Genomic DNA, 15,310 nt, shown 5'->3' with positions numbered 1-15,310 from the left:
TACCAGGACGTTGTCAGTGATCAATCGCCCCGGCACAAAAGCACTTTGTTCCTCCCCAATTATCTCATCCATCAGCCCGCGTAACCTATTGGTGATCGCCTTCGCTGCAATTTTGTATAGGACCGGGCAAAGAGAAATTGGTCGGTATTGAGATATCTTCTAGGGATTCCGTACCTTGGGAATTAGAGTGATGGTTGTGTCATTGAGGCCCAACGGCAGCTCCCCCCCCCTATTCAGAAAATCGAGCACGGCCACCGTAACATCACCGCCTAAAACATCCCAATGTCGCTGGAAGAAACCAGCGGTAAAACCGTCCACACCTGGCGCTTTCGACGACGCCATTTGGAAAAGAGCATTGCGTACCTCCTCCGTCGTGAATTCCTTCTCAAGTAAACCGTTCATAGCGTCATTAACACGAGGCGGAACAAATTGCAACATATATGACATGTCGTTGTATCCCTGGGAATGATAGAGGTTCTGATAGAAATCCATAACCTCGGCCTCCACCTCATCAGGATCATCACAGACCGAGCCATCAGCTCTCTCCAAGGAGACAATTCTATTGCTTCGACTACGCTGCGCTGCCTGAGATTGATAGTATTTTGTGTTCCGGTCTCCTTTGCGCAGCCAGTTAACTCTTGACCTTTGTTTCATCCACACCTCTTCTTGTCTTAAAATTTCTTGCAGTTGAGCCGCCACCCTGAGTTCTTCAGTGTTCGCCCCCCTCCCAATGGAGGCTGCTCTCAGCCGCTCCAACTGTTTCTGGAGTTTCTTCACCTTTTTGGCCATATTTCCAAACTCGCGATCACCCCATGATCCGAGTCCACTTTGGACAGCTGTAAGTGCATGCACCACACCCTCCAAACCTCCATGGCCAGACTCGGATTGCCATATTTCTTTGACAAGAGAATTGTAATCACTATGAGTCTGCCAAACATTTTCATAACAAAACGGTCGCGGACCGCGTCGGCACCCTCTCACTTGTACCTTCCTCAACTCAGATAGCATATAGCAGCGGTCAGATGCTGTTGAGCTGATATGCTTGACACATGAATACGCGTACAAGGATAGAAAATTAGCATTAACCAGAACATGATCAAGTCTAGCTTTTACATTTGTACTTCCCTGCTGCTTATTATCCCATGTAAAGGGAACACCTCTCCATCCAAGATCTTGGAAGGAGCAAAAATCAACTGCTTCACGAAACGAGCGCATTTGCCACTCCGGCCTTGCGTGCTCGCTAAAATGCTCGGTTGCATACATGGTCTCGTTGAAATCGCCCATGCATAGCCACCCTTGATGCCGACCGCCATGCAATGTACGCAAAAACTCCTAGTTGTGGTGTCTATTTTTAGTTCGGGGTTCTCCGTAAAAACCTGTGAAATGCCAAGGTTCAGTCTGATCATTCCCCTTGACAAACACATCAATATGAGCCTTACTATAATTCTTGAGTTCAACATGCACGCTATCATTCCAGTATAGCCCAATGCCTCCACTAAGGCCACTACTATCAACAGCAAAACAGCCAGAAAAACCAAGTAAGTTCTTAAGACTTTCAACACGTTTTCCTTGAATCTTTGTTTCCATAACAAACAGAAGGGAGGGACCTTCCTGCTTCACCACTTTGCGAAGCTCCCGAACTGTCTCAGGGTTCCCAAGCCCTCGACAGTTCCAACTCAAACAATTCATTGGGACGGGCAGGGCTGCATAGCAGCCTCTGCCGAATTCTCAGGCGTTAGTTTCTTCTTTTCCGGTAGCCGATTGAACTCCCACTCGATCCCAAGATCTTCACCATCCCCCTGTTCCTTGGGACACCCCGGCTCAGGGTTCTGCACCCCCTCACCCAATGCTGTCAGTAGTAGGGGAGGTGCGCTGTCGACACGGCGATAAACCTGCTTTGGCGCCTCCTTTCTCTTGTTATTAATTTGATGGCATGAATGTTGGTCTATTATTGTATAAATATGGTCAAACATAAAAAATGACTTTCTAACAAAGTTGGAAGTACAATTTTTTAAGGACGAAGAGAGTATATGATACTCCTCATTACAACCAGCCTTAGCACCAGTGTATTGGAGGAGGTCTTCGTGGGCTAGAGGTATCGCTGCTCTTCTGATCATCTGATCACATGTTGGTCGTCTAGAAATAGGGTTTTTGAGGAGTGTCTTGGTGTGACTACTCGCTCAAGTTCCACTACATCCACTTCCGTCCACTTGCTTCAACTAGTTTCTCTACAACAGAGGACCATCTTGTTTCCACCGTTATGGTTGAACATGTTGTTGTAACGGAGTTTCTGGTGCCCTTATATATTCGGACCTCTTTCTAGACATGTGCCATTGGTCCATACGCCTATGGTCTTTCTACTCTGTCGTATGCAGTCTGCCATGTCAATAATCTTGTGATTAGTCTGGATTAAACTTAGTAGCAGGAACTGCTTAATCTCCGTGTATGCCAATGTCTACAATCTAAAAAAAACAGAAGCAAAAGAAACAGTAAAATCACCACGCTAGTGTAAAAATATCAAGCTGCCCCAACCTAAAAAAAGACAATTACGGCTAATCACCAGCAGAACACGGCCGCTCCTAATCAGAGTAAATTAAGCCATGGGCTAATCAGCTCGCTCCTCGTCCGCGTTTGATTCGATTTGATTTGGATCGGGTTTAATGCTCCATCCATCACTCACGCGGCTCGAAGCCCTTAATTAAGCCGTAAACAGCAGCTGGGGACGCGTGCTGCGTGCGTGCCGCGGTACGTATTTTTCGCGGCTCCCCAAGCGTTTCCCGGTAAACAAGTGCTGTTTGGTTAGCAGGGACGGCAGTAAAATAATGTTACTGCTGTCATGGGGCCGAGGGCTAGTAGTAGGAGGAGGAGATAAGGACGGTTGTGCTTATCGGTGGATGACAGGTGTTAGCGCCTAGTATAGTACCATGTGCTATTGCTACCCTAACCTAGCGCGTAGGGTAATTTGAGTACTCCCTAATTAGCACAAATCCATACAAATTTCCATGTGTTTAGGCCTTCTTTGATTTGGAGGAATTTTATAAGATTTCTAGAGGATAGAATTTTTGTAGGAAAAATTCCTATGAAGCCCTTTAATTTATAGGAATGGATTTCTGTTTCTATATAGAATAAGAATCAATCCTTCACATTTTAAAGAGAAAAAAACATTAGGCTAGACTCAATGGAAAAAATCATTTTTTATGAATCAAGTGACATCTCTTTCTTTATAGGAAGTGAGATGACATTTATCTCACTTCCTATGATTTTCTTATTCCTATGATATTCTTACCCTATGAACCAAACGAGGCCTAATTCTGCTAAACACACCATTGCAAAAATAAAATCAATCATCTTGAAAAGAATTTTGCTGATTGCAAAAATCAATCAACAAACTCTTTTTTTTATGGATCTGCACTATATCCCATGCATCAAGGCAAGTACACTGGAATAGTAGAGTACAGTACCGTTTTAAACTTTTTGTTCAAAAAATCTAGTCGGTTAATGATACTAGTACAGTATTATTTGCAAGAGTTTCAGCAATATTGACTGTATTTAAGGCCTTAGCTAAGGCGATGACTTTACCACTAATGATGAGTCCAGCACGCAACAACCTTCGCCCACGTTCGTTAACGAGGCTTAACTAACTAACAAAGCGTCTCATCTCAGCTCCTAGTTTTACCGTTGAAAAGATGCTTGCAGTGAGATTGGGTTTCAAGTTTCATCGTCGTCAACAGTAAAAAGGGGCCCTCCCAGTCCCAGAGGAGAATAAACATATCTCGAGATTGGGATTTGATAGGGGGAGGGGGGCAGCCAGGTCAAAAAAGGCGAAAGTGAAAATTTGCTCGTGATATCTTTCGGGGGGTTATTTTTACTGTTTTTTTACTCCTTGTGATTGGGCCGGTCAGTGAGCGGGCAGTGAAAAGTCGTGAGCCCATGCGGCCGTCACATGCTCGCTCGCCGGTGCCTGGCTCCACTGCCCACTCTGCGTGGGGACCGCGCCCGAGGCGAGGGAAGGGTGGGATCCTCTGCGCGCGTAGGCTCCGGAGATTCAGCTACGTGTGGTGAGGCTGATGTGTGGCGTGTAGACCGATAGGTTTATGTATATGGAATATGATTTGTTTGTAAAGGATGATAATGACAACAGTAGAGAAGGCGGTGGAGCGAACAATGATAGTACGTGGAAGCTTTTGGATCTCAAAACAGTGCCGATGGGGCAACAAGCCGGCAATCATATAACAGGATGAGGATTTGATGAGACACGATGGCGCTAGAAGGAAACAATTATATGCTCCTACCATTTATCTGGTTGTCTTCAAAATATGTGTACCAGTATTAGGTTTACAAGCATATTTTAAAGACAACCATTATTAGGCAGCCCAGGACGCGACGCGTCCTGGTGAGTTGTGTCCTTCTCGGCCCACCTCCGGTGCCCCTCTTCTGTATATAAATCATTTTGACCTATAAAAAAAATAATGAAAGGACTTTCGGGATGGAGCGTCGCTGTCTCGAGGCGGAACCTGGGCAAAAGCACTTTTGCCCTCCTGTGGAGTGATTTCGCCGGGGGAACTTCCCTCTCGGAGGGGGGAATCAATCCACTTGGGCGCGCCAGGCAGCCCAGGACGCGCCCTGATGAGTTGTGCCCTCCTCGGCCCACCTCCGGTGCCCCTCTTCTGGTATATAAGTCATTTGACCTAGAAAAAATAAGGAGAGGACTTTCGGGACGGAGCGCCGCCGTCTCGAGGCGGAACTTGGGCAGGAGCACTTTTGCCCTCCGGTGGAGTGATTTCGCCGGGGGAACTTCCCTCCCGGAGGGGGAAATCATCGTCACATCATCACCAACAACTATCTCATATTGGGGAGGGCAATCTTCATTAATATCTTGAACAACACCATCACCTCTCAAACCCTAGTTATCTCTTGTGTTCAGTCTTTGTACCAGAACCTCATATTGGTATTTGTGGGTGACTAATAGTGTTATTACATCTCGTAGTTGATTACTATATGGTTTATTTGGTAGAAGATTATATGTTCATATCCATTATGCTATTTAATACTGTTGGAGAACGTAGTAATTTCAAAAAAATTCCTACGGACATGCAGGATCATGGTGATGCATAGCAACGAGAGGGGAGAGTGTCGTCCACGTACCCTCGTAGACCGTTAAGCGGAAGCGTTATGACAACGCGGTTGATGTAGTCGTACGTCTTCACGATCGACCGATCCTCAGTACCGAACGTACGGCACCTCCGTTCAGCACACGTTCAGCTCGGTGACGTCCCGCGAACTCACGATCCAGTAGAGCTCGGGGAAGAGTTTCGTCAGCACGACGGCGTGGTGACGATGTTGATGAAGCTACCGCAGCAGGGCTTCGCCTAAAAACCGCTACAGTATTACCGAGGTGGATTATGGTGGAGGGGGGCACCGCACACGGCTGGGAGAGATCTTTACGATCAACTTGTGTGTCTAGAGGTGCCCCCTGCCCCCGTATATAAAGGAGCAAGGGGGAGAGGCGGCCGGCCAGGAGGAGGCGCGCCAGGGAGGAGTCCTACTCCCACCGGGAGTAGGACTCCTCCTTTCCTAGTTGGAGTAGGAGAAGGGGGAAGGAGGAGGGAGAGAGGAAGGAAAGGAGGGCTCCCCCTCCTTGTCCAATTCGGACTAGAGGGAGAGGGGGCGCGCGGTCTGCCCTGGCCGCCCCTCCTCTTCTCCACTAAAGCCCATCTTGGCCCATTAAACCCCCAGGGGGTTCCCGGTAACCCCTGGTACTCCGGTAAAATCCCGATTTCATCTAGAACACTTTCGATATCCAAATATAGGCTTCTAATATATCAATCTTTATGTCTCGACCATTTCGAGACTCCTCATCATGTCTGTGATCAAATCCGGGACTCCGAAGTACCTTCGGTACATCAAAACATATAAACTCATAAAACCAATCATCACAGAACTTTAAGCGTGCGGACCCTACGGGTTCGAGAACTATGTAGATATGACCGAGACACGTCTCCGGTCAATAACCAACAGCGGAACCTGGATGCTCGTATTGGTTCCTACATATTCTACGAAGATCTTTATCGGTCAAACCGCACAACACTATACGTTGTTCTCTTTGTCATCGGTATGTTACTTGCCCGAGATTCGATCGTCGGTATCCAATGCCTAGTTCAATCTCGTTACCGGCAAGTCTTTTACTCGTTTCGTAATACATCATCACGTAACTAACTCATTAGTTATCATGCTTGCAAGGATTATAGTGATGTGTATTACCGAGAGGGCCCAGAGATACCTCTCCGACAATCGGAGTGACAAATCCTAATCTTGATTTATGCCAACTCAACAAGTACCATCGGAGACACCTGTAGAGCACCTTTATAATCACCCAGTTACGTTGTGACGTTTGGTAGCACACAAAGTGTTTCTCCGGTATTCGGGAGTTGCATAATCTCATAGTCATAAGAACATGTATAAGTCATGAAGAAAGCAATAGAAGTAAACAAACGATCAAGTGCTAAGCTGACGGAATGGGTCAAGTCAATCACATCATTCTCCTAATGATGTGATCCCATTGATCAAATAACAACTCATGTCTATGGTTAGGAAACTTAACCATCTTTGATCAATGAGCTAGTCAAGTAGAGGCATACTAGTGACACTATGTTTGTCTATGTATTCACACATGTATTATGTTTCTGGTTAATACAATTCTAGCATGAATAATAAACATTTATCATGAAATAAGGAAATAAATAATAACTTTATTATTGCCTCTATGGCACATTTCCTTCAAATACCCCTCTGATCATAAGCGTGATTATCATTTGTGAGTAGTTACTTTTTTTCTTGAGGTCACGGGAGAAATCTTGTTGCAAGTAATCATGTGAACTTGATATGTGTTCGATATTTTGATGATATGTATGTTGTGATTCCCTTAGTGGCGTCATGTGAATGTCGACTACATGACACTTCATCATATTTGGGCCTAAGGGAATACATTGTGAAGTAGTTATTAGATGATGGGTTGCTAAAGTGACAGAAGCTTAAACCCTAGTTTATGCGCTATTTCGTAAGGGGTGATTTGGATCCAAAAGTTTAATGCTATGGTTAGATTTTATCTTAATACTTTTCTCGTAGTTGCGGATGCTTGCGAGGGGGTTAATCATAAGTAGGAGTTTTGTTCAAGTAAGAACAACACCTAGGCACCGTTCCACCCACTTATCAAATTATCAAAGTAGCAAACACGAATCAAACCAACATGATGAAAGTGACTACATGAAATTTTCGTGTACCCTCAAGAATGTTTTGCTTATTATAAGAAACCGTTTTGGCCTGTCCTTTGCCACAAAAGGATTGGGCTATCTTGCTGCACTTTATATACCGTCACCGTTACTTGCTCATTACAAATTATCTTGCTATCGAACTACTTGTTATTGACAATTTTAGTGCTTGCAGAAATTACCTTACGAAAAACCACTTGTCATTTTCTTCTACTCCTCGTTGGGTTCGACACTCTTACTTATCGAAAGGACTACGATTGATCCCCTATACTTGTGGGTCATCAAGACTCTTTTCTGGCGCCGTTGCCAGGGAGTGAAGTACTCTTGGTAAGTGAAAATTGGTAAGGAAAAATTATTACTATGTGCTGAAATTTATTGTCACTTGTTACTATGGAGAACCATCCTTTGAGGGGTTTGTTCGGGGTATCTTCACCTCGACTGAAACCATAATTAGTTGCCCATCAACCTACTGCACCTATTGAAAATTTTGGTTATGAAAATCCTTCGGGTATGATAGAACAACTGCTAACTAATCCTTATGTGGGAGATGGAACTGAACATCATAATATGCACTTGATGTATGTAACACCCTCGATGCGACTATATCTCCCACGTGTCGAGGCACGACTTAGAGGCATAATCGCATTGAAGGCATATGTCGCAAGTGAGGTAATCTTCACACATCTCATGTAATATAATAAGGAAAAAGATACATAGTTGGCTTACAATCGCCACTTCACACAATTACATGAATAAATCATTGCATCATCCAGATACAAACAAGGTTCGACTACGGAACCAAAATAAAAGAAGAACCCCAAATGCGACAAAGGTTCCCGATCGACCCCAACTGGGCTCCACTACTGATCGACTAGAACCAAACAACATAAAGGACAAGATCATCAACGAGCTCCTCCTGAGCTTGGTTGCGTCATCTGCACGGACTCATCGGCACCTGCAAGCTGGTTTTGGAAGTAACTGTGAGCCACGGGGACTCAGCAATCTCGCACCCTCACGATCAAGACTATTTAAGCTTATGGGTAAGGTAAAGGTATGAGGTGGAACTGCAGCAAGCGACTAGCATATATGGTGGCTAACATACGCAAAAGAGAGCGAGAAGAGAAGGCAAAGCGCGGTCGAGAAGCTATGATCAAGAAGTGATCCTATAGCAACCTACGTCAAGCATAACTCCAACAACCGTGTTCACTTCTCGGACCCCGCCGGAAAGAGACCATCACGGTTACACACGCGGTTGATTCATTTTAATTAAGGTCGAACTTCAGGTTTTCTACAACCGGACGTTAACAAATTCCCATCTGCCCATAACCGCGGGCACGGCTTTCGAAAGTTCAAATCCCTGCAGGGTGTCCCAACTTAGCCCATCACAAGCTCTCACGGTCAACGAAGGAATAGACCTCCTCCTGAGACATTCCGATCAGACTCGGTATCCCGATACAACAAGACATTTCGACAGGGTAAAACTAAACCAGCAACACCGCCCGAATGTGCCGACAAATCCCAATAGGAGCTGCACATATCTCTTTCTCAGGGCACACTCAGACGAGACTAGCTACGAGTAAAACCAAACCTCAAGTTTCCCCGAGGTGGCCCCGCAGGCAGCTCAGTTCGGACCAACACTCAGAGGAGCACTGGCCCGGGGGGGTTAGAATAAAGATGACCCTTGAGTCTGCAGAACCCAAGGGAAGGTGGTAGGTTGTTAGTGCAAATGGTAAAAACAATGTTGGGCATTGTTGGAGGAGCTTTACTTAAGGCGAACTGTCAAGGGGTTCCCATAATAGCCCAACCGCGTAAGGAACGCAAAATCCGGGAACATAACACCGATATGACGGAAACTAGGGCGGCAAGAGTGGAACAAAACACCAGGCATAAGGCCGAGCCTTCCACCCTTTACCAAGTATATAGATGCATTAATTAAATAAGATATATTGTGATATCCCAACAAGTAAACATGTTCCAACAAGGGACAACATCTCCATGTTCCAACAAGAAACAAACTTCAATCTTCACCTGCAACTAACAAACGCTATAAGAGGGGCTGAGCAAAGCGGTAACATAGCCAATCAACGGTTTGCTAGGACAAGGTGGGTTAGAGGCTTGGTTCAACAATATAGGAGGCATGATAAGCAAGTGGTAGGTATCGCAACATAGGCATAGCAAAAGAGCGAGCAACTAGCAAGCAAAGATAGAAGTGATTTCGAGGGTATGGTCATCTTGCCTGAAATCCCGCAAGGAAGAAGAACGAGTCCATGAAGAAGACAAACGGACATAGTCGAACGGTTCCTCACAAACGCGACGTTACCGGAACCAACCCGAAGAAGCAACACCGGAAAGAAGCACACAAACATAGTAAACAACCACCACATGAACATGGCACGATGCACAAACAAGTATGATGCATGTCCGGTTTAATGAAGCATGGCATGGCAAAATGCACAAATAACCCTACGAATTAAGTGGAGCTCAACATGCAACTCCGTTGCATATTGACGAAACACCACATGACTTATTTAGTTCGATCTCGTTTATGTACTCAACAATATTAAATGTTTATTAACATGGCAAGAGGTGAAACAAATGTAAACTACCTATCTAGTCAAGGTTAAATGAGGGCGGAAACAACGAACAACAAATTCCGGTAAATCCCCATATGCATATTTTAGATTTGGTGCTGATCTGACCTAAACACAATTTTAGAGTTATTAAACATGCAAAGTAAAGCCACCATGTTAAACTAGGCAAAATTCTACCCCATTTACATATAAAGTTTATTAAATTTGGAGCTACGGTTATTTAGTTATGAATTAAACCATTTTAGCATGGCATATGGACAAAGTTACACAAACAGCATTTTGAACATTATAAACATGGGTGAAAATGACATATTATGAAACTATATGAAATTCTAATCATTTTACATATTTAAACCATTTTAATCCGAAGCATGGTTCAAGAGTTATTAATGCATGAACATGGAGGGGTAATCTGTAAAACAGGCAGTCTCTGGTTAAAAGGCAAAAATCACAGCGCATGAAAAAAAATACATGGGCCGAATCTAGAGCAGATTGGGCCAACAGAAAAAAACTAAGGAGCCGCTGGGGGGGCAGCTCACCCCTTGGGCTTCGGCCCAAACCCTGGAGAGGCCAAGGCAGGCCGCAGAGGGGTGCTGGCGCGCTGGGCCTTGCGTGGCTGAAGAGAGTTGGTGCTGGGCCGGCCTTGGTGGATCAAACGAGGAGACGGTGGGGGTGCGGTCAATGCAGGCGCTGGGCTTGGCTCCTGGTCGTCTCCTCGTATGGAGGCAGAGCAACAGCGACAGAGGGTGGAAGCAGAGGCGCGACGGCAGGGGACTTGGCGCACGGTGGAGCGACAGAAACGGGAGGCGGAGCTCGCCGGGGATGGCGGGATCCGGGCGCGGGGTCCACGCATCGGGGCGGCGTGCTCCTCGTTCCCTGCAGCGGCGGAGCTTGTGGACTTGGCGCTGGGTCATCATCCTCGCGCAGCGTCGAAGCAGAGGAGGCGAGCAGGCAGCGGTGGCTGGGAGCAGAACTCCATCGAGCGGGGCGAAGGGGTGGATCCGGGCCCTGGACGGCGTTCTCCGGCGGAAGGGGGCGCAGGGGCTTGCGGCTCGGCGCGGGGCTTGGCAAGCCCGCACGAGGCCGGAGTTAGGGAGCGGCGACCCCCATCCATGGCGTCGGGGCAGAACTCCTCTGGTTCCTGCAGAAGCAAGAGAAGTAGAGAGAGAGAGGGATTAGAGCAGAGGAGGAAGGAGAAGGCAGGAAAAGAGAAGAAGGGGCCCAGGTCACAGCCTGGTGGCGCTGGTTGCCGGCGAGGAGTGATTTGGAGGCCTCGGGCACGAGGAAATCGGCGAGCGTTGCGGGTTGGTTGGCTGTAGAAAACGAGGTGGAGCAGATCGGAAAAGGATCCCGAGGGAGATGGAAGAGAGTGGCGGCGGCGGAGGATTTGTTCTTCGGATAGACTAATATATATAGCGGGTAGGTTAGGCTAGGGGCTATCTCGTTCCTCCAATCGTAATCGGACGGACGGAAAAAATATGTAGGGAGTCCAAAAAAGAAAACGGTGACGTTTTGTGGATGTTTAGGGATGATCCGGACACGACGGTGACGACTGCTCGGGTCGGGTCCGGGACAATTTCGGACGCGCGCGTGAGGAGGGCCGCGGGATGATGAGAGAGGTTAGGTTGGGTCTGGCGGATTGTGAAGAGCGGGTTGGTCTGAGAGAAGAGGGGAGAGATGCAGCCCGGCACGGTTTCCGGAGACCGAAAACGTCCGACGTTAGACCGGCTATACTGCCGCTATAGTTATCCGTTGGGGCGTGAAACGGACTCCGAATGCGATGAAACTTGGCAGGCGGTCTACTGACAACAAAACAACACCGCACGCCAACTTTCAACCCATTCCGAGAACATTTTCCAACCACTTCTAAAATAATATTCGGACGTGCCGCGGGCGCGTGCAAGTGTGTCTGGACTCAGAACGGACAACGGAAGGAACGGGGAGAACCCGGACGGATGCAAGTTTTGAAAACATGTTGATGCAATGCACATGATGACATGATGAAATGCAACACGCAAGCAAATGACATGGCAACGACAGCGAATAACTGGAAGACACCTGGCGCATCGGTCTCGGGGCATTACAATGTATGTGGATGAAATTTGTGGATTATTTAAGCTTGCAGGTTTATCCTGAGATGAAGGTAAGAATAAGGGTTTTCCTTTATCTTTGAAGGGAAACACATTGACATGGTATAGACTATGCGATGATATTGGATCTTGGAATTGAAATCGATTGGAACTGGAATTTCACCAAAAAAATTATCCTATGCATCTAGTTCATCATGATCGGAATTACATATATAATTTTTGGTCTCATGAAGGAGAAAGTATCGCTCTAGCTTGGTGGAGGCTTAATTCAATATTATATTCATGCCCTAATCATGAGCTCTCGAGAGAAATTATCATTCGGAACTTTTATGCTCGGCTTTCTCGTGATGACCAATCCATGCTCGATACTTCTTGTATTGGTTCTTTTATGAAGAAGACTATTGAATTTAGGTGGGATCTTTTAGAAAGAATTAAATGCAACTCTGAAGATTGGGAACTCGACGAAGGTAATGAGTCAGGTATTAAACTTGAGTTTGATTGTGTTAAATCTTTTATGAATATCGATGCATTTCAAAAGTTCAACATTAAATATGGGCTTGACTCTGAGATAGTTGCCTCTTTTTGTGAATCATTTGCTACTCACGTTGACCTCCCTAAGGAGAAGTGGTTGAAATATCACCCCCCTGTTAAATAAGAAATTAAAAAACAAGTCGTAGTTAAAGATGAAACTATTATTTACAATGTTGATCCAATTGTGCCAACTGCTTATATTGAAACCCATCTTTCCCTGTTAGGATAAAGGAACATGCTAAGGTTTCAACTGTGGTTCGCAAAAGTAATATTAGAGCACCTAAACCTGTTGAACAAATCAAAGTAGAACCTAGTGTTGCTATGGTTAAAGATCTTCTGGTAAAAAATATTGATGGACATGTTATTTACTTCTGTGATGAAGCTGCTAGAATTGCCAAACCTGATGAGAAAGATAAACATAGACCTGTTGTTGGCATGCCTGTTGTCTCAGTCAAAAAAAGAGATCACTGTTATCATGGTTTATGTGATTTAGGTGCTAGTGTGAGTGCTATTCCTTTTACCTTATACCAAGAAATTATGAATGACATAGCACCCGCTGAATCAGAAGACATAGATGTTATTATTAAACTTGCTAATAGAGACACCATCACACCACTTGGGATTGTTAAAGATGTTGAAGTCTTATGTGGAAAAATAAAATATCCTATTGATTTTCTTGTCCTTGGTTCCCCACAAGATGACTTTTGTCCCATTATTTTTGGAAGACCCTTCTTGAATACTGTTGATGTTACTATAGACTGTCATAAACAAACTGTCAGTGTTAGCTTTGGTGACGAGTCTCATGAATTTAGTTTCTTCAAGTTTAATAGACAACCTTATAAGAAAGAATTACATAGTAACGATGAAATAATTGGTCTTGCTTCTATTGCCGTGCCTAGCAAAATAAATATGCATATACAAAGTATCATAATCAGTAAAGCACCACATGGAACAAACCAAGAAATAGATATAGATATAGATATAGATATATAAAATCATGCTAGAAATCAACAATATATGACATGTCTGACATACCATCAAATTTGATGTAAAAAGGAGCTTGTAATGACTTTTTATTGATCTTATCATGAACGGTTAAATGCAACATTGGAAAAAATATTGACCCTATATCATGGCTCCATGGTAAAATCATGAAACGTACGAGTTGCTAAAAGCAACTAATTTTGGGAAATAATAGTTCTGGCAGCTACCAATTCATGGTATTTTTTCCGAAGCTCTGATTACTAGTAGATCATATGAGCTCTTCTACAAGGTATGTTTGTTTGTAAAAGCTTGTCAAACATCTATTGGCAAAAAAAAGCTTGTAAGAGCATCTACATCCACGTATGGCATTTCCGGCCCCTCAAATGCCCGTGGACGCACCCACGGGTGGTGATCGAGCATACCTCAAATTTCAATTGTTGCATTCGGACATCTCATACTCGATTCTTATATCCATATAAAGACATGCAAAATGAAGTAGAACTTACATACTACGTCGGAGATCACGACGATCTTCATGCCCGGCTTGGGCAGCATGGACGACAGCTGCAGCTCCGGCCTCCTCCGCCTCTATCTCCGCGTCGTTCGGCGAAGAGCGCGTTGGACTCCGTCTGCTCCCGCGAAGGAACATCCGATTGGCCTCCACATAGGGCTCATCCTGGATGGACTCCAAGATGGCCTACTGGCCGACCATCTCGTCGGACTGGGCGACGGCGAACTTCGCCTCCGCCTGTTCCATGTTGAAGGCCGGCAGCTGCTGGTCCGGCTCTTCTGGCTCTTCCGCCTCCCCCACCTCCATCAGAGGCATCTCCCCCTCCTCCTCTTCCCCTGTCTACTCCTCCTCCTCCTTCGGCTCCGGCCAGTCCAGAGGCAGGCCGACAACAATGAGGGTGGCGCGCACGGCTTGCCTCGCCCGAATCTCATGACGGATCTCGTAGCGGTGCTCCGGTATCAGCATGGCGTAGTAGGTGATCTTGCTTCGGACCATGGCGGAGTGCCGGAGTGCGGGCGCAGCGTCCGACCTTGGGCAGAGCGCCGGAGTGGGAGAGGGAGGAGCTGGATGGGCTCGAACTGGCGGTGCAGAGAGGGAGAATGGGGTGGGTTAGGGTTGTGGGACGCAGGCCGACTTAAAAAGCCGGATTTGATCTTGGGCGGCGAGCCGAAGCGGCGCCACGCGACGTTCACACCGCGGCGTCCGTCAGACCGCCGGGTTTCCAGGCGTTTCCGCATGGGACCCCACCGTCAGACCGACGTGGCGGACGTGCCCGGACGCCTCATATCCGCCCCATATTTAGGCTTGATATGAGGGTGCCGGTCTGCTCGGGCGTTTGAGGGTCATTTAAGAGGCCCGTTTGGGTCAAAAAATCATGATCGCGCGGTTTGTCCGGAGGTTTGAGATGGGTTTAGGGGTCCGGTTGTAGATGCTCTTATCGTGCACAGTTCGTCCAACTACTGTGGTCGTCTGTTTAGCAACGTTGGGGCTGTTTGGATTGTGACTATCTTTGCTATATATTGCCACATGATTTTTGCCACACTTGCCTTAGTTGAGTTACTCAAATTGTTAGCCACACTTTGGCTTGTCTAAAGGAATCTTGCCACACTTTTTATATCTATGACATGTGAGGTTCACCGCTCATAAAAAAAATCCTTGCCTTAGGTGTAGCTAAAACCAAACACCTACCTAATTTGATCAAACTTACCTAAGATTAGGTGTGGCTGAGAACTAAGGCCCTGTTTGGTTCATAAGTCCTAGGACTTTTTCTAGTCCTAACTAAAAAGTCCCTAGTCCCTAAAAAGTCCCTCTCTGTTTGCTTGCTTCCAGGGACTA

Source organism: Triticum urartu, chromosome 1, assembly GCF_003073215.2.
Source record: "Triticum urartu cultivar G1812 chromosome 1, Tu2.1, whole genome shotgun sequence".
Lineage (NCBI taxonomy): Eukaryota > Viridiplantae > Streptophyta > Magnoliopsida > Poales > Poaceae > Triticum > Triticum urartu.
The sequence above is the reverse complement of the archived record's forward strand: the minus strand, read 5'-3'. Positions refer to the sequence as shown.